Source organism: Musca autumnalis, unplaced genomic scaffold (assembly GCF_047663935.1).
Source record: "Musca autumnalis isolate F117 unplaced genomic scaffold, ASM4766393v1 scaffold_2, whole genome shotgun sequence".
Classification (NCBI taxonomy): Eukaryota; Metazoa; Arthropoda; class Insecta; order Diptera; family Muscidae; genus Musca; species Musca autumnalis.
This window is the reverse complement of record NW_027411755.1, coordinates 155,527,536-155,555,346: the sequence shown is the minus strand read 5'-3', so window position 1 is coordinate 155,555,346 and position 27,811 is coordinate 155,527,536. Positions and strand designations below refer to the sequence as shown.

Below are 27,811 nucleotides of genomic sequence, written 5' to 3'. Positions count from 1 at the left end.
AAAATGATATATATGTAATGATATAATGATAAAATAAGCTTTAAACAAATGTTATATAATTTTGGTTATATCGTGTAGCCCTAAAGTTTGTTTGCATTGATATGTCTGCTTGCCGTGACTTCAAACATTTGACCAAAGTTCTGAAAAATAAAAAAATTTAAAAGCTTTTTGTGTGGAAGCTTTTTATCGAATAACCTTATAATTAAGATTTTATCTAATGGATATGAGGTTGTAAAAAAGTCATAACCCTAGTGTACATTTGTGTGTGAAGAAATATGCTTGTATTTATTGGTATAATAACCCTCCTTGTTAACCCAAACGGTGCAATTGTCTTACCTTACCTGATCATTACTGTCATCACCATGGCCACAATGTAACAAACAACAAGGCAAGAGAAGAAAGTAATTATCGTTTGTCACACTTTCCTCTTAACATCCCAAGAAAATATCTAACACCTAACGAAACACTCACCCACTACCAACCATCTATCATACGTAGGTATGTATGTAGTTTCATGATTAAGTGTAAATATAATCGCACCATTTATAATTTATATAAATGTGAAAACATCTTATGTTAATTTGTAAAAGTAATAAAATGTTTTTTGTGCTGTCCTTATTCCCTCCTTATTGTACAAAACCAACAACCATGCAAACACCTTCCAAAGTATTGGGGATTTAATTCAACAAAAAGGAGGAAATGGTTAAAAGTACCACTTGTGTGTCAAGAAGAATTATAATGTTCCAACCCCGACCCAAGTGTAAGTGTATGAAGGCATTATTAGGTGTCAAACAGGGTATTCAGGGACAACAACGACAATTCACACTGGGAATCATGGTGCTAAATTGCTTGGGAACCAGAACAGCTGCAAGATTATTAAAACACTATTCATAATTTGCTTACGGGAAATGTGAAATGATGTAAAAGAAGGAGTGCTCAATTTGCATAACAAATAATCTAATATGTTGTAGCAATAATAATACTTTTAAAAGATTTGATATAGTTCTATTAATTTTGACCACCTTCACCACATGAATGAAACAAACTATTGTAATTTATGAAGTTAACGCAGCTTGATTTTAAGTAGACTTGCATAAATAGTTATTAAGACGATAGTGAAGAGATAGTAATTTAATGATTTCAGCACGAATGTTGTATTATTTATCGTGGATTCTCTTTCATCTCAAATGGACACATAACATTCCGTAATACCACCTGGGAAGCATCACCTAATGGTTGTAATCTAACAAATGCTGCACAGTCACCCATATGAAATATAACAAAACAGGAAAAACATGTAAAAAGCGTTAAGTTCGGCCGGATCGAATTTTTGTACTTTCCACCATGAAATATTCTGAACTAATGTGGAATGTGGAGAAGTGTGTTGACCACTCTGAATTCTAAATGCTTAATAATAGCTAATTCGGAACGAAAGCGTTGACCTATTTCTACAATTACAGACAATTCAGAAAAATAATGTAGATAAAATCTACAAGGTAATGTGGCGGCTATACCACAACATGGGCTAGAGATGGGCGCGTGCCTAGAAAATTAGGTACGAATATGCACGAACACGGAACAAAATTTTTATGCACATTCACGCACAAACGCGGCGTTTTTCAAGAAGGCACGAACACGCACACTCACGCACGAAATTACGAAAAAAGAGATATTCATATAGTTGTACAAAAAATATTCATATATACTTCTAAAATATACATATTGCAAAATGACTTATAAACTAATATTTACATATTCTTATTTAAAAACATTATTTCCAAATGTGGAAAAAATCACTCGCTCGTTGCTGAGCTGACGGGTATAGCCAACATTTTCCTGGTTGATTGTTTTAAAAATTTTAGATTATACTCTTTCCAATAGTTTAAAACATCAGTCTGGCTAGATACGGCACTCGCTAAATATGTATCAATTTCTTTATCAATTGGAGACTTTTCTATTTTTCGTCTTTTTTCCAAATTTTGATCCAAAAACTTTGAAAATTCGTGTAAATGTGGCTTTGTAGTTTCCTGCCAATACTTAGAACACTCTATGTTCTCACATTGTATGTCAAGTAACATTGCTTTTACATTAGCTATTACGTCATTTCTTTTTTCTTCTAATAAAAAAATCATCTCCTTAAATGCCGGGAGTAAAAACAGCCCAATAATATGTGCCATTGCTTGTACAAGGCGTTTAAGCAATGATTGTCAAATCTTTCATGAATTGAGAGTCAATGGTATAAATTGAGCAAACTTTCAAAAGTTTTTCAGACAAAATGGCAAAAATGTGCATAGTAGGGTATTTTTCCGGGCTTAATTTTTCGGAACTCTCTTTGAATATCTTGATAAAACCCAATAGAGGTTCTAGTAATGAAAACTTTAAGTCAGATATACGATCCAACTCATTCTTTTCTAGCAAAATACTCTTAATCTCATTCTGGACTTGGTGTATGCTATCAAGCATAATATGTGTTTAATTCCAACGTGTTTTTAAATGGTTTTATTTAGCTCACCCCGTTTGTTTTATTTATTATTTATTCTTGGGTCAAATTTAGTAATTCAAATTTCACCCTCTTCCTGTCAACCGATTAATCTGAAATTTTGTATACACTTTGGATTTTGGTGACAATACAATTATATTTATTCATTATCATTATAAATTCAAGATGGCGGCCGCTACAAAATGGCGGATAACGTAGGTTTTATCAATCCCATCAATATGGGTATCAAATGAAAGGGCTCAACAAGCTCAACAACAATATACTATAAAAAATTTAAATCCAAGATGGCGGCCGCTACAAAATGGCGGATATCGTAGGTTTTATCAATCCCATCAATATGGGTATCAAATGAAAGTGCTCAGCAAGCAGAATACAATATACTATAAAAAATTGAAATCCAAGATGGCGGCCGCTACAAAATGGCGGATAACGTAGGTTTTATCAATCCCATCAATATGGGTATCAAATGAAAGGGCTCAACAAGCAGAATACAATATACTATAAAAAATTGAAATCCAAGATGGCGGCCGCTACAAAATGGCGGATAACGTAGGTTTTATCAATACCATCAATATGGGTATCAAATGAAAGGGCTCAACAAGCAGAATACAATATACTATAAAAAATTGAAATCCAAGATGGCGGATAACGTAGGTTTTATCAATCCCATCAATATGGGTATCAAATGAAAGGGTTCAACAAGCAGAATACAATATACTATAAAGAATTGAAATCCAAGATGACGGATAACGTAGGTTTTATCAATCCCATCAATATGGGTATCAAATGAAAGGGCTCAACAAGCAGAATACAATATACTATAAAAATTGAAATCCAAGATGGCGGCCGCTACAAAATGGCGGATAACGTAGGTTTTATCAATCCCAACAATATGGGTAGCAAATGAAAGGGCTCAACAAGCAGAATACAATATACTATAAAAAATTGAAATCCAAGATGGCGGCCGCTACAAAATGGCGGATAACGTAGGTTTTATCAATCCCATTAATATGGGTATCAAATGAAAGGGCTCAACAAGCAGAATACAATATACTATAAAAATTGAAATCCAAGATGGCGGCCGCTACAAAATGGCGGATAACGTAGGTTTTATCAATCCCAACAATATGGGTATCAAATGAAAGGGCTCAACAAGCAGAATACAATATACTATAAAAAATTTAAATCCAAGATGGCGGCCGCTACAAAATGGCGGATAACGTAGGTTTTATCAATCCCATCAAAATGGGTATCAAATGAAAGGTCTCAACAAGTAGAATACAATTTACTATGCAAAATTGAAATCTAAGATGGCCGCCGCTACCAAATGGCTGATAGCAATTTTTTATCAATCCCACCAATATGGGTATCAAATAAAAGGGCTTGACAAGAAGAATATAGTGCATTATACAGTACATCTTATACACCCGAAAGCCATACAGTTTCCAGCTAAGTACAATTACGGTACGGCTGAAAGAAGAATGTTGCCTTTAATACTATCATGGGCTTCTACTATACATAAAATGCAGGGCAGCACTGTGGATCACGCAGTCGTATACTTAGGTGCGAAACTGTTTGAAGAAGATCAAGCCTACGTGGCTCTTAGTAGAGTAAGATCTTTACAGGGACTACGTATAGAGGAGTTGGACTGCAATAAACTAACGGGCAAGAAACCTTGCAATAATGAAGCACTAAAAGAATTAAACAGAACGCGAAATAAAAACTAAAAACTAGAAAATAAAAATATGGAAAAAAACCTTTTAAAGTTAAACGGTTTTATGTTAAACATACATTGCAATGTTTAAGATAAATGTACTAAAAACCAGAAAATAATAAAATAGATACAGTCATGGGAATTATAAACATATGCATAGACTAGACTAAAATAAAACCGTGGGGCACGTCAATTGTCTACAAATTATCGACTTAATGTGCGATAGAAGAATCGTTTAATTCGTCGTTAGGCAGTTGGCTCGCATTCGGTGAGGAAATTACTTACTATTTCTTGCTCATGGAAATTCCAATAGGTATACACTCCATGTAAATAAAAGAGATGTTTCAACTAGTTTATCGTTGGACATTCACACTGCTGCCTGGCGAGGAAGCGTTTCACTGCTCGTAGTTTGTCTTTAATCGACAAAGTACTACTCGCTCACCACTATGAAACCCCAAAACTCGCTTATAATCGAGCTTGCTAGCTTGTTTCCACATTCTAGCCCAACTTATCACACGTCCATCGTTGTCGGTTGAACAACTGCCTAATATAATGTAACATTACAAAACAAACATTTTAATCAACGATTGTAGACAATTGACGTTATTTTAGTCTAGTCTAATTCCCATGACTGTATCTATTTTATTATTTTTTGGTTTTTAGTACATTTATCTTAAACATTGCAATGTATGTTTAACATAAAACTTAAAAATGTATGTTTAACAGTAACTTAAAAAGTTTTTTTACCTATTTTTTTATATCTTGTTTTCAAGTATTCGACAATTTTTTGTATAGCTCCGAGTGTTTAAAATATCTTACAAGCTTTTTTGAGCAGTCAATCAGTTTTCCCAATTCGGGAAGAGGATGTCTTTCAATAACATCATCCATTACTAAGTTCAAATTGTGGCAAGCACAAGATATACATATGTACGTTTGAATCTTTTAAAAGCCAAAACAATGTTGGAACCATTGTCGGTTACAAATACAGAATTTCACAACTTGTCGTTAATATCAAAAGATAAAAGATAAACAACTGATTTTCAAAGACAGTACATTGCGTTAACCCACTGAGTTGTTTTTGTATTTGCTTCTCTCTCATGAACAAAACAAATGGCAAAGGAACATCATCTTTTTGTTCTGGCCTCTCCTTAACAAAACGGCAGAAAGTACCCGACTATAAAATCGAAGCAAATAATTTTAGGAAAACTACATTTGGTGATCTCTTTGGTCGGTTTTATATTCTTCTTCGATTTTTGTGTTTAGTATGGCCTCTTGCACGACCTTTTTAAGGGAGCCCAAAAATTTAGCACGATCGTGTTTGGCCGTGTCGTGCAAAATCGTGCCTTGAAAAAAGCACGATCACGCACGGCCAAAAATTTATTCCAGCACGACACGCACAAACACGGGGATTTTCGAGAAGGTACGAACACGCACTACTCACGGCACGACACGCACCCACCTCGAGTCCTGAGTAGGTTTATGCTACACGCTGTCAAACTATAAAATGGAAATGTCAAATGGCGCCTGACAATTCGCAGTGTCGCCTAGGCTAGGATGTTATCGTGCAGGATGGCTAGGATGTTATCGTACCAAATTACAGGCAATTTAGGCCTAAAATGAATTCATGCGGTGTCTTTTAAAGGGAACTACGGCAAAACGTTGACCTACGAGAAGTTTTTTTACTACTTTGAAACCAAATTAAAACAAATACACACAGAAACTGTAGATTAAATCTTCAAAATAACTTAAACCTGTTGGTACGGTTATAAGCGGCCTATACCAAAAGATGGACATTTGTCAGGAAATTTAAATGGCCAAGTTTTCGATCACTACAAACTCCAAATCCCAATTCACACTTAATTCATGGACTTGGACCACAACCCCTAATGCCAATTCGGTGCGAAAATGTAGCTAAAAACTTCAAAATACCAGAAATCGGGTGGTACAGTTAAGGGGTGACCCCCAGTTGTAAAGCCCAATTAAAGCCATTTTTCGTGATTTTTTTCCAAGAAAACTACGAAACTTTTTTAGTGCATGACTTTTTCATCTGATAGAGCGCATTTCAATCTTGTTGAAAAATATTACGTAGTTTTACGGCAATTGGCCGTCTACCAAATCCTGTTTTTATTAAAGCGTTTTACGGTGCCAACTCTAGCTCGAAAACTAATGAACCGATCGTCATATATTTATGTATGTTTATTTGGAACATAAAGATCTAGTCCTTCATCCATCGATTTTTTAAAAACATTAGGTTTTACGGAAATAGTGGACCCAAAAATTCAAAATTTAGATTTTTGGCTTAAAAAACTGACAATTTCTAGTCATAAAACGGACAAAAAAATTTTAAAAATAAAATTAATCGAGGAAGGACTAGCTTTTGATGTCCTTGATAAGTCCCCAAATGTTATGACAATCGATTTATTAGTTTTTGAGCTAGAGTTGGCACCGTTTTCAAAATGTCATTACGAGAAAAACACGTTTTAATAGTCTATGCTATATACAAATCACAATGAATTTTTCCCTTCCAACACTTGAAAGTTATTGCACATATTCTATGGTATTTATACTTTGAAAAAGCCAAAAATTTTTTCGATTTTCTAAAATTTAGAAGTGGGCTTCACCCTTTAAATACGGTCTATTCCCAAAATATAGCTTAAAATTTTAAAGTACAGAAATCAGAGGGTGCTGTTGTATGGGGGAATATACTAAATTATTGGCCGATAAAACCAATGTTCGTACTTGAACTACTTACAACAGACAAGTAAAAAGGTGCTAAGTTCGGCCTTTTTACATATATTCACCACAACAAATTATATTAAAACCAAATACCGAAAATCAAAACATACCGTTCTTTGGGGGTCAGACCAACCGTGGATCTGTTCTTTGTTGCTTGCAGTATCACTAGACAGCGGAATTTTATGCAACCCCTATTTTTGGTCCGATTCATATCAAATTTTGGGACTGGGCATATTTTTGGCTTCTGATTAAATTGCAATCGAAACATATGACATATGCAAAATTATGCAAAATGCATAAATTTTTGCATATGCAAAATATATGAATTTTACATATTTTCTTATGCAAAAAAAAAAAAAAAAAAATCTATAATAGGTACAAAAATGTTTGTATGTACAATTTTTCTGATTAAAATTCTTTTCAGACAAGTCAATAAAATAGAGAAATGTATAACCAAAGCCTCAACCTTCAAACCGAAAATCGGGAGGAATCGTTCTATGGGGGCTATATGTAGGCCTGAACCTAAACCGACACATTTAAGGTGGAAAGTTTCTTACCTCCAAGGAAGACTTAATACCAAATTTCAGCCATTTTGGCGGGATATTGAGGCCACAACCTTCAAAATACCGGAAATCGGGAGGTACCGTACTATGGGGGCTATATCGACAAATTTTAGGTGGAAAGTTTTATACCCCCAAGGAAGAATTTATACAAAATGTCAGCGATTTAAGTATAATGTTGAGGCCACAACCTTCAAAATACCAGACATCCGGAGGTACCGTTCTATGGGGGCTATATGAAGACGTGGACCTATATCGACAAATTGCAGGTGGAAAGTTTTATACTTCCAATGGAAGACTTAATACCCATTTTCAGCCATTTCGGCGGGATATTGAGGCCACAACTTTCAAAATACCGGAAATCGGTAGGTACCGTTCTATGGGTGCTATATGAAGTCGTGGACCTATACTGACAAATTTCAGGTGGAAAGTTTTATACCCCCAACGAAGAATTTATACAAAACTAGCTGACCCGGTCCGCGTTGCTGGCCCGTTGTTTGGGTTCTCCGTGTAAACTTTAGTTATCTATCCAGTATTGATACACCCATAATTAGGCATCCCTATAGAAACTTCATAATATAAATCAATGTTTTGACATAAATTCCATATAATGGTATCCCCCAAATTTAAGATATAAAATCTCTTTTATTATACCCTTCACCATAAATCGACAGTTTAAAGCACTTTGTGACCCACATATAATGGTCGGTGCACGTCAATTAACATTGCTATATATTGGATTGTTGGTCTCGGTTGGGGTCGTAATTATTATATTATTGATATAGCTCCCATAGAACTGTACCGGCTGATTTTCGCTATTTTTGAGGATTTAACATCATTATCACACCGAAATGGCTGAAATCAGGTTTTAATATATTTTAAAGAGGAGAGCATAAATATTCGTATCGACCGAAAGACACGCCTTTTTATTTGCGCTCGGTATGTAACAGTAATAGGTTCACGTTTTAATATAGCTCCCATAAAACAGTACCTCCCGATTTTCGATAGTTCAGAGATATAGCCACTGTTCAGTATACGTCCTCGTTTTGATATAGCTCCCATAGAACGGTGGCGCCTGATTTTCGCTGTTTTTGGTGGATTTAGCCTCATTCAGCCCGATCGAACTTAACGCTTTTTTCTTCGCGCTCTATATGCAATAGTGGTAAAATACCCCTCAGTGAAATGTATATTCCTTCGGGATATGTATGGCAACATTTATATAATTCATAAAAAAATTACTTCTATAAATTGTAGTTGTTATTATCGAGATTTTGCTGTATTTAAAAAATGTATCTTTACCTAGCTATTCCAAGGACTGAAATCAATGCTCATGAAGTTTCACTTCCCACATTTTGAGATTTTATCCGTAATTATAATATTTTCAAAAATCGAACACGATCGTGGAATTCTGATTCCAATGATGATATTGTATTGTATATCAATAACTTTGTCTGATTTCCAATGGATCTTTCTGGAATTTCGATCTTGTGACATCTCAAGTTATCCGGATTTTACTGTATTCCAAAATGTGGAGTTGATCGCGCTGTCCCACTTATTGTTTAGTGTTCAGCGTTTATAGCGTTTTTTAGGCACACTTACAAAATTATGTATATTATCTGAAATAATAAATGTTTGCACATTTTGTGATGACCGCGATATTTCACTTTTCGCGGTATTTCACTTCCGCGAAGACCATTCAGGGTCAAGACAGGAATTACAGTAGTATTGCAAACAATCTGTAAACAATACGTTCAAAAATATCATGGACTTCAGATTAAAAAAAAATTGAAGGGAAACCTCCGGTCACTACACTAAGCCGTATTAAAATAACTCACGACCGCGCTATCCCACTTGTTCAAGCTAGTGTTTATATTATTTTTGTGTCACGCTTACTAAAATTATGTAATTGAAATAATACATTTTTGAAAACTTTGTGATGACCGCGATCATTCAGGGAAAACAATTTGTAAACAATACGTTCAAAAATATCAAAGATTTCAGATTTTCTTAAAAACATTGTGGGGGAGGACAACCGGTCACTACTCCTAGCCGTATAAAAACAGCTTACGACAGTTCTAATTAATTGAAATAATACATTTTTGAAAATTTTGGGATGACCGCGTTTTTCACTTCCACGACGACCATTCAGGGTCAAGACTGTAATTACCATAGCATTGCAAACAATTTGTAAACAATATATTAAAACGTATCCTGAATTTCGCGGGTTTCTTAAAAAAATTGTGGGGAGGACCACTGGTCACTACACTTAGCGTGATAAAAAAATAGATTACGACATATTCTCAGACCTAAAAACTCCACATACAAAATTTCATAAGATTTCCCAATCGATTTTTCGGAATTTCTATATAGTGACATCTCAAGTCATCGGGATTTTACTGTATTCCAAAATATGGCGTTGACCGCGTTATCCCACATATTGAAGCCAGTGTTTTAGCGGTTTTGTAGTCACGCTTACTAAAATAGGGTATATTATCTGAAATTATACATTTTTGAATAATTTGGGATGACCGCGATATTTCACTTCCGCGACGACCATTCAAAAAATATATAGCCTATTTTCACCACCGGTGTTCCCAGTACATTATCTGAAATTTTCAAGAAAATCTATGCAGCCGTTTTTGAGTCTATTCGGAACATACAAACATACAAACATACTAACATACACACATTGCCTGTTATATATTAGATAGATAGATTGTTAAAAAGGGTTTTGTTTTTGCGTACTTCCCATTTAATATTTATATTAACTTATCTACTCTAACATTGTTACATTTTAAAATAATTATAAAGTAGAAAAGGAATTATAAATTCCTAACCTCTTGTCTATATATATGTATTATTTCTAAGCCATATTAATATTACACGCAATAAAGAAAGAATTGAAATTGAAAAAAAAAAAAAATATTAGATAGATGTCAGCCATTTAAGTACGATGTTGAGGCCACAACCTTCAAAATAACGGAAATCGGGAGGTACCGTTCTATGGGGGCTGTATGAAGACGTGGACCAATGCGGACAAATTTTAAGGTGTGTAGTTTTATACCCTAACGAAGACTTAACACTTCAATTCAGCCATTTCGGTGGGATTTTTAGACCACAAATCCTTGTATATATTTTTGCATATGGTTTTGCATATGCTCATTTTATGCAAATATGTCAAAATATGCACGATATATAAAATATGCAAAATATGAAAAAATTTCTGGGCCTAATTCGTTTTATTTTGTGATAAAACGAGTTTCTGTCTAATCCGATTTTCTCTACGACCATCCTAACCATATATGCATTTGCATAGGATTCCGCTGTCTAAGTATCACGTACTTCAAACGCCAGGTACGTTAGATTGGTTTACCCCAGAAAACTGCGGATGGTTGTAGCATACGAGGAAAAGAGTCAGGTTACTATTTAATAACAGGTTTCTTTTTTAAACCCGATTTTACAATTTTGATTTTGAGCAAATGTTGGAATATGTTTCCATATGTGCGTCTTAGAGAAACGGACCATAAGTAAGTGATTTTCATATTTCTTTAAAACAGTCTAGTTAGTGTGTTCGATACTGTTACAGCAACATTAACAGTGGAAACCAACAACTGATTTTCAGTTACCAATGGTTATCACAACAGAACGATAACAGACGTGGACATTTAACATGTCTGCATGGCTGCAAAAGGACAACTGTTAATTATAAATTGACTTCTCCATCAGACATTACTGCAATGTTAATTCACTGTTTATGTTAAGCAGAGTACAAAGGAACTGCTAAACTAGAGAACAATCAATGCATGTAATGCATGGTGTAAATAAAGCTTATGTTAAAACAGATGTTTTGCACTGATACCAACTGATTGAGGGTAAGGAATATGCGCGGGTGTAAGTCTGCTAACAAAACAAAATTAGAGATTTTTTCTACGAATGTAGTTCTTGTTGTTGCTGCTGTTGTTTAACATGTTGCGAGAAGTAGATCCCTAGCTCTGTTTACTGATGTAAATCTCCTATCGTACAATTCCATTCACAATTCAGTCACACGTGTACTTTCAAGCGTTATACTACGAACACAAAACCTAGACGGAACGTTAAACTAGCGAGTGTTTAGTGACAAAAGAGAAGAAGGGAAGAGTAGACAAACAAGTAAAAGTGATTGTCAACACAAATCCTCTAGTGAAGAAAATGAAGAAATTTAAAGCAAAAAATATCAACAAAGAAATATTAAAGTGAATGGAAGTACCCAACATTAAAACAAAAAATAAAATAAAGTGAAAGTGATTTTTTTTCTGTTGTTTATATGTTTCTGTGTTTGCGTGTGTGCATCTATTAAAACCATCAAATGAAGATGGTAAAAGTGATGAAAGTAAAATTAAGCAAAAATCGTGAAATCGAAAATTGGTATAAAGTTAAAATGTTCCAAGTCTGATCATAGCTCTTTTTTTTATAAAATAAATATTAATTATACGCCTTTTGTACCACAGGACCGGACAGCTGTGAAAGGAATTTAATTGAGTTATAACCAATTTGCCCAAAGGGCTTTAAATACATAAAAATAGGCAAAAGAAGGTACCATAATCCATGTTCTTATAATCCAATGATACATTTTTGAATTTTAAATATTGTCTTTGTAACATGACTGCCCAAAATGCTAAAAGCAAAACCATTTGTTTCTTTGGTGTGCGATCCTTCTTGTGGTATGTGTGATATGTTTCATGTGACAAACGGTTGCCTTTTTAATTTTAATAACAGACTATGTGGGTTGTTTGATCTGTGAAAATAATTTCTCATAAGTGAACCCAAACTAATAAAAACGTCTTAATTTAAGATATGGAGAACTTTGTGTACCCAAAAGGAATTAGTTTATATACATTGACTGGATTTTTAACAAAACAAAATTTGAAACATTATTTGTAGAAATTATTGTGATGAAACACGAAATAAGCACGTAAAAAATGCGTACTAAAATTTCGCAGATGGAGCTCCCAAAAATATTAATAGGCTACCTCTATATCATAATTTATAAATCTCTGTGAAATGTCAATAGTAAAATTTTTTTTTCAGAACATTGATGGTGACGTTTTTATTAGGGTATTTGTAGCATTTTTTTTTTTTCAAAATAGTCTGGCTTAATCCCATCGTTGCTTTTTTAATATTTTAAGGCACTATAGTTCCGATCCTCGCCACAGGATTTCAGTTCCCTTTCTATACCCTGTACCACAATGTGGAAAGGGTATTATAAGTTTGTTTTTCCAAAAATTCATGAAATATTTTCTTCGCAGACCATATGGTATACCAAAATTCATATATCGACGAGATAAAGCGATTTTTAGATGTGTGTCAGTCCGTCTGTCCATTAAAACTTGTAATTAAACTCCATGCCGCAATTATGAACCAATCGTCTTGAAATTATATGCGGAGGTCAGCTTCTGATCAAAATAGACACCTATAGTTGTTGGTGATGATCACGAAATATTTAGGGAGTGAAATGAACTAAAAGTTTTGTGTGAAAATGAGCAAAATTTGTAATGTAATCAATATATCTTTATTGCATGAAGATATGTTCCACCCACGTTTGTTATACTTAGAAAAGGAATTATTGACTTTTCCATCGATGCCAATTATGTTGATGTAAGTGGTCAGGCAAATATGTAGATGGATCCCAGAGTTTTAATTGTGTGTAGTGCAATACTGATAAATTCTTGAATTCTGGGGTGAAATTACGAATACGAAACTTGAACACCACCTTTTGACCTCTCCTTTGATGCAAAATAATATAACGTGTCACAATCATATAAAATAAATTTCGCGGGAAAAAATGTTCATAGGATGTGATGTAGTGTGTTCGTCACAAGGTCGGCCCCGTCCGACTTTAGTCCTCTTTTAATTGTTTTTTGTTTGTGGATTTTCTTCACCGATGTTAGTTTTCAATAACTTGTTAAACAAAAAATGTGCATGTCTAAACATCAATCGTGTTTGTTCAACGAAAGTGTTTGAAAAACAAGACAATCCTTCTCTGATAATAATAATAATAATAATAATAATAATAATAATAATAATAATAATAATAATAATAATAATAATAATAATAATAATAATAATAATAATAATAATAATAATAATAGTAATAATAATAATAACAATAATAATAATAATAATAATAATAATAATAATAATAATAATAATAATAATAATAATAATAATAATAATAATAATAATAATAATAATAATAATAATAATAATAATAATAATAATAATAATAGTAATAATAATAATAATAAGAATAATAATAATAATAATAATAATAAAAATAATAATAATAACAATAATAATAATAATAATAATAATAATAATAATAATAATAATAATAATAATAATAATAATAATAATAATAATAATAATAATAATAATAATAATAATAATAATAATAATAATAATAATAATGATAATAATAATAATAATAAAAATAAAAATAATAATAGTAATAATAATAATAATAATAATAATAATAATAATAATAATAATAATAATAATAGTAATAATAATAATAATAATAATAATAATAATAATAATAATAATAATAATAATAATAATAATAATAATAATAATAATAATAATAATAATAATAATAATAATAATAATAATAATAATAATAATAATAATAATAATAATAATAATAATAATAATAATAATAATAATAATAATAATAATAATAATAATAATAATAATAATAATAATAATAATAATAATAATAATAATAATAATAATAATAATAATAATAATAATAATAATAATAATAATAATAATAATAATAATAATAATAATAATAATAATAATAATAATAATAATAATAATAATAATAATAATAATAATAATAATAATAATAATAATAATAATAATAATAATAATAATAATAATAATAATAATAATAATAATAATAATAATAATAATAATAATAATAATAATAATAATAATAATAATAATAATAATAATAATAATAATAATAATAATAATAATAATAATAATAATAATAATAATAATAATAATAATAATAATAATAATAATAATAATAACAAGTAAAAAAGCGTTAAGTTCGGCCGGGGGGCCGAACTTTTCATACCCTCCACCATAAAATATTCTGAACTAAAATGGAATAATTAGTTTTCATTCCTGTCCCCAACTTTAAGTGGGTACGTTAAAATGTCAGATAATGTACATAAAATGCTTCATTCGGGAGGCTCTTTTTTATAGTGTCTATATCTAACTATGTATGTTGACAATTTTTGGTGGGCTAAAAATTGGGAGGTACTGTTATGTAGGGGTTATAATAAAACATGGACCTATATTGACAGTTTTTGATTGGAGCCTTTAATGTCAAATAACTCCTAATTCGGTTAAATATTGCAGCTAGAATCCTCAAAATACCGAAAATCGGTACATAACTTGGGAACTTCAAATGTCATAAACATCTAGTTTGGAGGTATGTGGGCTATACGAAAATATGAACACTTTTTATTGCAGAATTTTTGTTGGCTTTTAAATTTCAAATTACAGAAAGTTCGTCCAAAAAATAAAGCTAAGGTACGGAAAATCGGTAGGCTTGTTTTAGGGCTATACCAAAACATGAACCTACGTGGTTAAACATTTTAAGTAAAATCCTCAAAGCACCGAAAATCGGGAAGTATCGTTATATTGGGGCTATTTTGAAAATTGTTGATGCAGATGTGTGGTGACCACTACAACCTTCAAATGTCAAATTACAGTTAGTTCGATTAAAAATTGTAGCTAAAATTGCCAAAACTCGGACCTACGTTCACAATTATTTCGAATATAAGTTTTTTGGTCACTAAGAACCCTAAATATCAAATTATAGCTAATTCGGTCAAGAAATGTAAATTTAAACGTCAAAATACCTGAAATCGGGCGTTTATATGGGGGCTATTCCAAAACATGGACCTATGTCCACTAGTTATATAAGTTTATTGACATTTAAGAACCCTAAATGTCAAATTATAGCTACATCGGTCTGAAAATGTAGCTAAAAACGTCAAAATACCGCAAATCGGGGATACCGTTATATGGGGTCTATACCAATACGTGGACCGATATAGCCCATCATCGAACTTGACCTGCCTGCAAACCAAAGACGTATTTTCCCAAAATTTCAGACAATTTAGGTGGAGAGGTGTGGTGACCACTAAGAACTTCAAATGTCAAATGTTCAAATTACAGTTAATTCGGTTAAAACTTGTAGGTAAAAATCTCAAAATACCGAAAATCAGGAGATACCGTTATATGGAGCTATACCAAAACATGTACCTATGTTCATAATTTTTTCGAATATAATTTTTTTGGTCACTAAGAACTCTAAATATCAAATTATAGCTAATTCGGTCTAGAAATGCGACATAAATCGTCAAAATACCTGAAATCGGGTGGTAACGTTATATAGGGGCTATTCCAAAACATTGATCTACGTCCACTAATTTTGTTATATAAGTCTATTGACACTTAAGAACCCTGAATGTCAATTTATAGCTAAATCGGTCTGAAAATGTAGCTAAAAACGTCAAAATACCGTAAATCAGGGGGTACCGTTATATAGGGGCTATACCAAAACGTGGACCTATATCCACAACTTTTGTTATATCACTTTATTGACACTTAGGAACCCTAAATGTCACATTATAGATAAATCGGTCTGAAAATGTAGCTAAAAACGTCAAAATACCGTAAGTCGGGGGTACCGTTATATGGGGGCTATACCAAAACGTGGACCTATGTCCACAACTTTTGTTATATAAGTTTATTGACACTTAAGTACCCTAAATGTCAAATTATAGCCACATCGATCTGAAAATGGAGCTAAAAATGTCAAAATACCGTAAATCGGGGGGTACCGTTATATGGGGGCTATACCAAAACGTGGACCTATGTCCACAACTTCTGTTATATAGGTTTATTGACACTTAAGAACCACAAATGTCAAATTATAGCTAAATCGGTCTGAAAATGTAGCTAAAAACGGCAAAATACCGTAAATCGGGGGGTACCGTTATATGGGGGCTATACCAAAACGTGGACTTATGTCGACAACTTTTGTTATATAAGTTTACTGACCCTTAAGAACCCTAAATGTCAAATTATAGCTACATCGGTCTGAAAATGTAGCTAAAAACGTCAAAATAACGTAAATCGGGGGGTACCGTTATATGGGGGCTATACCAAAACGTGGACCTATGTCCACAACTTTTGTTATATAAGTTTATTGACACTTAAGAACCCTAAATGTCAAATTATAGCTAAATCGGTCTGAAAATGTAGCTAAAAACGGCAAAATACCGTAAATCGGGGGGTACCGTTATATGGGGGCTATACCAAAACGTGGACCTATGTCCACAACTTTTGTTATATAAGTTTATTGACCCTTAAGAACCCTAAATGTCAAATTATAGCTACATCGGTCTGAAAATGTAGCTAAAAACGGCAAAATACCGTAAATCGGGGGGTACCGTTATATGGGGGCTATACCAAAACGTGGACCTATGTCCACAACTTTTGTTATATAAGTTTATTGACCCCTAAGAACCCTAAATGTCAAATTATAGCTACATCGGTCTGAAAATGTAGCTAAAAACGTCAAAATACCGTAAATCGGGGGGTACCGTTATATGGGGGCTATACCAAAACGTGGACCGATATAGCCCATCATCGAACTTGACCTGCCTGCAAACAAAAGACGCATTTTCCTAAAATTTCAGCGTTCTATCTCCATTTTTGTGGATGCTAGAGTGATTACCACAGACGGACGGACGGACGGACGGACGGACGGACGTGCACAGATCGACTCAGAATTTTACTCTGATCAAGAATATATATACTTTATAGGGTCGCAAATGAGTATTTCAATGCGTTACAAACGGAAAAACAAACTTAATATACCCTCCATACTATGGTGGAGGGTATAATAATAATAATAATAATAATAATAATAATAATAATAATAATAATAATAATAATAATAATAATAATAATAATAATAATAATAATAATAATAATAATAATAATAATAATAATAATAATAATAATAATAATAATAATAATAATAATAATAATAATAATAATAATAATAATAATAATAATAATAATAATAATAATAATAATAATAATAATAATAATAATAATAATAATAATAATAATAATAATAATAATAATAATAATAATAATAATAATAATAATAATAATAATAATAATAATAATAATAATAATAATAATAATAATAATAATAATAATAATAATAATAATAATAATAATAATAATAATAATAATAATAATAATAATAATAATAATAATAATAATAATAATAATAATAATAATAATAATAATAATAATAATAATAATAATAATAATAATAATAATAATAATAATAATAATAATAATAATAATAATAATAATAATAATAATAATAATAATAATAATAATAATAATAATAATAATAATAATAATAATAATGATAATAATAATTAATAATAATAATAATAATAATAATAATAATAATAATAATAATAATAATAATAATAATAATAATAATAATAATAATAATAATAATAATAATAATAATAATAATAATAATAATAATAATAATAATAATAATAATAATAATAATAATAATAATAATAATAATAATAATAATAATAATAATAATAATAATAATAATAATAATAATAATAATAATAATAATAATAATAATAATAATAATAATAATAATAATAATAATAATAATAATAATAATAATAATAATAATAATAATAATAATAATAATAATAATAATAATAATAATAATAATAATAATAATAATAATAATAATAATAATAATAATAATAATAATAATAATAATAATAATAATAATAATAATAATAATAATAATAATAATAATAATAATAATAATAATAATAATAATAATAATAATAATAATAATAATAATAATAATAATAATAATAATAATAATAATAATAATAATAATAATAATAATAATAATAATAATAATAATAATAATAATAATAATAATAATAATAATAATAATAATAATAATAATAATAATAATAATAATAATAATAATAATAATAATAATAATAATAATAATAATAATAATAATAATAATAATAATAATAATAATAATAATAATAATAATAATAATAATAATAATAATAATAATAATAATAATAATAATAATAATAATAATAATAATAATAATAATAATAATAATAATAATAATAATAATAATAATAATAATAATAATAATAATAATAATAATAATAATAATAATAATAATAATAATAATAATAATAATAATAATAATAATAATAATAATAATAATAATAATAATAATAATAATAATAATAATAATAATAATAATAATAATAATAATAATAATAATAATAATAATAATAATAATAATAATAATAATAATAATAATAATAATAATAATAATAATAATAATAATAATAATAATAATAATAATAATAATAATAATAATAATAATAATAATAATAATAATAATAATAATAATAATAATAATAATAATAATAATAATAATAATAATAATAATAATAATAATAATAATAATAATAATAATAATAATAATAATAATAATAATAATAATAATAATAATAATAATAATAATAATAATAATAATAATAATAATAATAATAATAATAATAATAATAATAATAATAATAATAATAATAATAATAATAATAATAATAATAATAATAATAATAATAATAATAATAATAATAATAATAATAATAATAATAATAATAATAATAATAATAATAATAATAATAATAATAATAATAATAATAATAATAATAATAATAATAATAATAATAATAATAATAATAATAATAATAATAATAATAATAATAATAATAATAATAATAATAATAATAATAATAATAATAATAATAATAATAACAATGATCCCACAACTTTAATTGTTTTTATTTTAACCATAATCTCACTGGAGGTCGCAGGTATATTTCAATATTGACAATATCGGGGTAAGAGTTTTTGGTAAATAAGATGCCAATAATTTTTGAAAATCATCAGATAGTGTTTACCTTGTGAAATTGACCATAACTTTTGTGAAAAAATATCAAAATTTAAGTGTTTGTCCATATTTTAATTTCTGGGAGATATTCCGGCAAATTACGAAAGCCATTAATGAAAACAATCTGTTGACCTCTCCCTTGATGCAAATTACATCAATGTATAGCTTTTTTATTTATTTTGCTCTCTGTTGAATTTGATCATGCGAACTTCTGATTTGTAGCCGAACACGCTACACACTATGTCACGCGAATGGACATTAAGGGTTGTTTGAACGCTTACATGTGCACCACCATCTTTTCTTTAGTTTGTTAACGCACGTGCCGACGGTGAGGTTTGTTTATTTATATTACTTTGTAATGGGCTACATAATGACTAACCGATCAGAATTTTTACTGGAAAAGGATATCTAATTGATATACAACTCCTCCAAATTTCATAGCTCTCTCTTCATACGTTTAGAAAATATATTTTTGACACAAAAAAAAACCTACTTTGGACACATTGTACATTCTAAGAGTAATTGAAACTTCAGAAACAAATTATAAAGCTCTCTCTTAAATATTGCTAGCTGTATCTGACAAACGAACACTTCGCTGTTATTGATAAAAGTAAAAAAAGTTTTTGCACAGCCTAACTATCTGCCCAGAGGAAACCAATTTTTAGTAATATACGCCACTTCGGGTTTTTAATCCGAAGAATATTTACATTTGATAATTAAAACAAAACACGTTTGATTCAAGCTTACAATGATAATAATGACTTTTTCTCGTTTTAATTTGGGTGTTTCAAACATAAATACATTAAGCAACGTATTGCCCTGTTTAGGGTATGAAAAACAAAACTCAGTTTAGTACTTGATGTTTTAGTGTGAGAGTGTTTGTATCAAAAAAGCGTTCATAAGGCTATATTTTGTTCAATAAATAAAAAATGTCCATGCTCAAAGATTTAACTATTTGCTAAGAAAAAAGGGGAAACAACAACACCATTTTTATTGGTCCTTTGAGACATGTGGTTCAATCGATGTAAGTAATGTGATAAAATTGGGGGATGTAAAAGAAATCCTCAATCATCCACATTCTTTGATAAATACATAGAAAAAGAGTAATAATTTAAAGATGCTCTCCGCTATTAAAGTTGTGAGTGTTACTTTTTTGAAAAATGAATGGTTTATATAGCGTTTTAATAAATAAGACCTGCCGATTATCAATATGTTATTGACTATTTTAAGGGGTGCAAAAACTGGTTGTTTTATCTAAAATACTCTAATGAGAATGTCCATATTTCACTTAAATGTTTGAATGAAGTAACAGTTTTCATATCCATAACCCATGGCTACTATACCTTATATTTGCATTTATTAGAAACATACTAAGTGATACTTTTATCAGTTTCTTATTGTTTTTTATGTGTAGGTTAGGTTAAAATACGCGCGGCTGTTATAATATACAGCCGCTCCAGTCGGAGACTTTATGGTCAATTGTGTTCAGAATTCTTCTTTTTGTGTAACAACATATTTGTATGTGATTTCACAACTGAACTCACCATTTGAACTGCTTATCGAATTCTCAGCCGTCTATATGTCTTCTATTAAGGTTTAAATATCCCTCACCCATTAGTATTTAGCTTTCGGTCACATATTGTACTCCAAAAACAACTTCAATGTAATCGTCCCTCTCTAAGAAAATCTTTCGAATTTAATAGTCAGTTTATTTTCCATTGTTATGATGTCGTAATTTCGTACCACAACCAACATAATAAACTTTTTGTTAAACATTCGTTTGTCTTGAATAGGAATATATTGAAAAGGAATAATTTTCAACGTGTACATGGCATGAAAATGGTTTATTTTTTTCACATGAGAAGCTGCTTTGCTAATCCTTTTGTTAGACAACAAACATATGGGACAAGCAGGAATGGTATCCAGTGACAAATAAGAAGACATCTTCAATTCAAGTGTTATTCAAAAGATGAAATCTAACATTAAATCTAATATGCGAATGGCATGGGATAGAATGTTCAAAACATCCTGGTTTCATTCTTTTTGTGCATTCTCGCTACAAAAATGTTTGAAATCAAAAGAACACAAAGGTCTAAATTTGCTTTCTGGGTAACCTTACTAAATGAACCTTGGGTGTAATATTTACTTGAAAAATATAAAATACATGTAATTGTTGTTCATCAATTGACAAGGTGTGCGTGCATAAATCGCTGTTCATTGTGTAAGCCAATAAACAGTAATGTATATTTATTTCGCACGAGGCCATAATAGAAAATTTGACCTGTAATTAAAATACTCCTCCAAACTCCATTTCGAGGTGTTTTTCTTCACTTGACTTAATTTCATATGATGGCATTCCCCTTCCCTTCCCATTCCCTTTATCTACCACAACGTTAACCCATTTCATTTCACTTTTATCAAAAAAATATTTTTGGATGACATATAACAGCCATCGAACACGAGGACAAAAATTGTAGCCAAGGCAGTAGTTAATAACTCTCTAATACATCGCAAAAGCATTGGAAAGCTCCTTTAGGCAGTTTTGGCCTTGAGAAGGTGCAAACTTTTCGAAAAATTTCGATAAATGACACTGTTCTACAAAAGTTGACCAGAAAAAATTCAAGCGTTCTGATGCAAAATTCTATAGTGCTGGGATCCATGGAGAACGAAAATACCTTTAGTTCGTTTGGGTCTCTTCGTATTATGTTTTTATAACGGTAAACGCAGTAAACATCTGTGTTTCTTAGACTTTCAAATTTAAACGGGCTTATCTTCTTTTTTCTACTGATCCTTCTTCCTTTTGAAAGGGTGAATTATCTCTTTCGAACAAGTTTTTATTTTTTTAAATCGGTTAACAAATGGCTAAGTTATAGTGGTTTATATCTGAAAACCCCTGCAAAAACATATATTTGAATTTCTCATAATTTTCAAAAATATAACGTCTTTAAATGGTTTTTTAAATGGTTTTATTTAGCTCACCCCGTTTGTTTATTTATTATTTATTCTTGGGTCAAATTTAGTAATTCAAATTTCACCCTCTTCCTGTCAACCTATTAATCTGAAATTTTGTATACACTTTGGATTTTGGTGACAATACAATTATGTTTATTCATTATCATTATAAATTCAAGATGGCCGCCGCTACAAAATGTCGGATAACGTAGGTTTTATCAATCCCATCAATATGGGTATCTAATGAAAGGGATTAACAAGCAGAATACAATATACTATACAAAATTTAAATCCAAGATGGCGGCCGCTACAAAATGGCGGATAACTTAGGTTTTATCAATCCCATAAACATGGGTATCAAATGAAAGTGCTCAACCAGTAGAATACAATGTACTATATAAAATTAAAATCCAAGATGGCGGCCTCTACAAAATGGCGGATAACTTAGGTTTTATCAATCCCATCAACATGGGTATCAAATGAAAGGTCTAACAAGTAGAATACAATTTACTATGCAAAATTGAAATCTATGATGGCCGCCGCTACCAAATGGCTGATAACAATTTTTTATCAATCCCACCAATATGGGTATCAAATAAAAGTGCTTGACAAGAAGAATATAGTGCACTATACAACCTCAATATTTAAGATGGGCGCAGCCACTAAATGGCGTATAATTAAGATTTAAATTTAGAAATTGAACCTGTAATTTAGGTATATGATTAATCCAGCCTGAATCCACCACCCAAGTCAAGATTTTTTATTGTGTTGAGGACTGTGTGGCGTTAGGGTGGCTAAAAATGATACGTCGTTAGCGGTACACCACCCAAGTTAAGGTGAAAGGTTAAAACGCGCCGAGAACTGTATGGCATTAGGGTGGATAAAAATGATATGTCGTTAGCGTTTTCCCCTCAAGACTCAGGCGCATCTTGTTGTACATAGCATTGCCCCTTTATTGGACCTCTGGGGGGGTCGACCGTTTAAATGTCCATTAATCGTGGGAACAAAATGGTAAAAAATATATATAAAATACAAACACAAATAAAACAGAAACTGCAACACAACGTAAACGAAGGCTTCAAAAAGCGAAAGAAAAGTATAAAGCAAAACGAGCTAAAGAAAGTGAAGGTGATAGAAATAGTCGATTACAGAAACGACGTGAACAATTAGCGTCAAAAACACCTGAGCAATATGAAGCCAAGTTAAAAAAGCAACGTCAGCGATATACACAAATGACGGCGTCAGAAACGCCTGAAGAATATGAAGCCAGGTTAACAAAGCAATGTGAGCGATACACACAGATGATATCGTCAGAAACGCCTGAAGAATATGAAGCCAGGTTAACAAAACAACGGGAGCAATACACACAGATGTGTGTTGCCTTTAATACTATCAATACATAAAATGCAGGGCAGCACTGTGAATCACGCAGTCGTATACTTAGGTGCGAAACTGTTTGACTCTTAGTAGAGTAAGATCTTTGCAGGGACTACGTATAGAGGAGTTGGACTGCAATAAACTAACGGGCAAGAAACCTTGCAATAATGAAGCACTAAATGACTTAAACAGAATGCGAAACAAAAACTAAAAACTAGAAAATAAAAATAGGTAAAAAAAACTTTTTAAGTTAAACGGTTTTATGTTAATCATACATTGCAATGTTTAAGATAAATGTACTAAAAACCAAAAAATAATAAAATAGATACAGTCGTGGGAATTATAAACATATGCATAGACTAGACTAAAATAAAACCGTGGGTCACGCCAATTGTCTACAAATTATCGACTTAATGTGCGATAGAAGAATCGTTTAATTCGTCGTTAGGCAGTTGGCCCGCAGACGGTGAGGAAATTACTTACTATTTCTTGCTCATGGAAATTCCAATAGTTATACACTCCATGTAAATAAAAGAGATGTTTCAACAAGTTTATCGTTGGACATTCACACTGCTGGCTGGCGAGGAATCGTTTCACTGCTCGTAGTTTGTCTTTAATCGACAAAGTACTACTCGCTCACCACTATGAAACCCTAAAACTCGCTTATAATCGAGCTTGCTAGCTTGTTTGCACATTCTAGCCCTACTTATCGCACGTCCATGGTTGTCGGTTGAACAACTGCCTAATTATAGTGTAACATTACAAAACAAACATTTTAATCAACGATTGTAGACAATTGACGTGCCCCACGGTTTTATTTTAGTCTAGTCTATGCATACGTTTATAATTCCCACGACTGTATCTATTTTATTATTTTTTGGTTTTTAGTACATTTATCTTAAACATTGCAATGTATGTTTAACATAAAACCGTTTAACTTAAAAAGTTTTTTTACCTATTTTTTTTTTATTTTGTTTAATATTTATTTAGAAAATCCTGAGAAATTCATTTATAGATATTTTCTTGGTTTTTTTAGACTTAAACCACTATAATTTAGCCATTTGTTAACCGATTTAAAACAATAATAACTTGTTCGAAAGATATAATTCACCCCTTTAAAAGGAAACAAACATCGTTTAATTTTGAAGATTAGCCATATTGGCCCACTCCTTCAGGTACCTCCCCCACAAAAGTCCAAAAAAGTTCGGAAAAATTGTTCACTCGATAACTCTTGAAGGGAACGACCGATTTGGTCCATTTTGGTTTTTGGTTCCACATCCTAATATACCTACCAGATATAGATCAGGTTTGATTATGGACAATTTTTGTTAACCCCTTCGGGTACCTATCACACAAAATTTCGGATAAGTTCACTTTAAGACCTGCTCTCGAATCACTTTGTTTTTTGATGAAGCAACTTGCATTCGCTGCCTCAATTACCAAGTGAAAGTTTTTTCAGGCTAAAGTGCATACTTCTTGAGAAAACAACCCGAAAGGTGCAAAAAAACCCCTATGGCAGGATATGTTGCGGCTGGAGAGCACGGTAACCCTCAAACTGATCAACCGATTTGGTCCAAAATTTGGCCTTCTTCATATTTGCACGATATCTCTTGAACAAATCTGGTCCAAACTTTGGATCTCCTAATATTTTGTCCAAATTTAGTTGAACTTCGAAAATGGAAATACCTTAGGGTACCTCCCCCCAACATTTGTGTCTAAGTGCAGTTTAAGGACTGTTCAAAGATTACTGATGTTTACTGATGCTGATCGTTGTGTTCCTGTTTACAGCGATATTATGTTTTCCGTGCACAATTCCATGCTTGCTGGCATACTGGTCCAAACGTTATACGATGACTCACTGAAATGATTAGTAGGAGCGATATTGTAGTGTGTTTGATATGTTCACGTTGCCATACCTTCAGTATGCAACGTATGATACCTAATATGACATATTTGTCGAACTAGCATACCTTCTGTATGCAACTAATGGTATCAAGTTATCATACCTCCAGTATGTAACTTTACACTTTCAATACCTAGATTTGAGTTATCCACACTACGCTAAGACAGCAAGCATGTATTATGCTTACTGTGCTTTTTCCCACGTTTAGTTTGTACTTCCATAGCTTAAGATAGTTGTAGAAATACTGTTAAGATTCATTCTAAATAAAGCTGTCCAAAACAACTCAACGCGTTTTACCACATGGCGATCCTGCCAGATATGAAAAAACGTAAAAAGTTTTGCGGGTCGAAAGTGACAACAACCAAAAGTAAATTTAAAAAAAAAATATCCTCAAATAAAAATTGAAAAAACCATCACAAAGTAATTTCCCTCAAATAAAAAAGTGAAAAAAACACCACAAAGTGAAAAAAAACCGCAACATTAATAACCAATAATAACAATAAAATAACCAAAAATAACTTTTATCGATAAAAACATTAACCAGTTGAAAAAAGTTGTAAATCAAAGACGTTCCTAGCCTTGCATTGAAAAAAGTTAAAAACTATTAAAAATAAACAGTTGACACAACTACCATAAAAAACAAAACACCAAATAGTTCAAGTGTCAAAAATTAAAAAAAAAAGAAAAAAAAACAAACAAATTGCAAATTAAATGTTTTTGTCTATCGTCATGTTCAACTATAAGGGACATGAGAGTGTTGTGAGTTCTCTAGAACTACCTAAAACTAGAATGGAAGCGTGTGTGCGGTTGTGTGTTGTAAACGTACAAATTTTTAAATAACTTTGAAGAAACAACCAAAACAAAAAACAACAAGCAGAGCGGGGCGATTTAATCAGTAAAACTCTGGAAAAAGCAAAGAATATCAATGAGATGAAGGAAGAAATTAAGCATGCCAAAGAATCGCTTAAGGAATTGGAGAATGGAAGTGTGGAAAATCTATTTCAAAACTGACACGTTATACGGAAGGTAAAAAGCAAATAAAATAAGAAATAAATGTTAATTTAAATATTACTTATTATATAATAATTAATTTAATTTTATGTATAATATTGTGAAATTAATTTTATAAACAAAATGGGCGGTACTAATTCAAAAATCGAAAAACCTAATGCAAATGTTGTTAATGACATCGTCGTTAAATTAGAGTATCCTACAATTTATTTAATCATTATAATATGTTTGATAGCAGGGCAGTTGTTAGTTACACTGTACCAACTTCATAAGATATCCTTAAGAAAATCCTACGCTAGAACCGCTTCATTAGCCATGAATATAGACAAGGTTTAAACTGTTATGTATTCATAAATTAAAATTTTTTATGTATTCATAAATTATTCATAAAAGATACATGAATTACAACAAATAATTTTTCAAACACAACGTTATTGAAAATACAACATTATTGAAAATACAACATTATTGAAAAAAAATATATTTCATGATATGGTTTCAACAAATATTTCTAGGAAAAAATTAAAAACAAAAAAAAAAAGTTTTAAATATTAAATATATTGGCCAAATGGCTTTGGGATTGGATATATATTACCTTATGTTTTTTTATTATTAATCATGACTGGGGAGTTAATTATAATTTTTTTAGAATTAAGGTTCTATTTGGGAAGTTTGTATACTGTTAATACTATAGTTTGGTCTAAGCGGCTTTAGTATTATTTAATGGAATTAATAATAATAAATAATAATCCTCCTCAAAATAGTTTTTTACATTTTATTACATGTTAACGATGACAAATTTTCGTATATATTTTTTATTTTAAATTGCTTAACTAAAATAAAATACGCTCGACGTATTTCGGCAGTACAGTAACTTCTGGTTACCTGTATCGTTCATACCTGAAATTTGGCATTTCCTGACCAAAAATCATTTAGTGTACAT

General features: G+C 30.2%; 2 protein-coding genes across 8 annotated transcripts in view; both read left to right on the top strand.

Moving 5' to 3' along the window:
• LOC141394771 (uncharacterized) overlaps positions 1-27,811 on the top strand; it is a 238,480-nt gene that overhangs the window by 123,111 nt on the left and 87,558 nt on the right. The window contains exons 1-2 of one of the 7 annotated variants that reach the window (XM_073969650.1): positions 11,550-12,082; positions 26,127-26,883. The gene's annotated coding sequence lies outside the window, so the exon portion shown is untranslated. Of the gene's footprint in view, positions 1-11,549; positions 12,211-20,573; positions 20,650-26,126; positions 26,884-27,811 lie in introns of those variants that run through there. The other 6 variants (XM_073969651.1, XM_073969653.1, XM_073969654.1 and 3 more) reach the window with 6 other exon arrangements.
• LOC141394770 (uncharacterized) overlaps positions 11,824-27,811 on the top strand; it is a 38,723-nt gene continuing 22,735 nt past the window's right edge. Inside the window, exon 1 of the mRNA XM_073969647.1 lies at positions 11,824-11,914. The gene's annotated coding sequence lies outside the window, so the exon portion shown is untranslated. The remainder of the gene's footprint in view (positions 11,915-27,811) is intronic.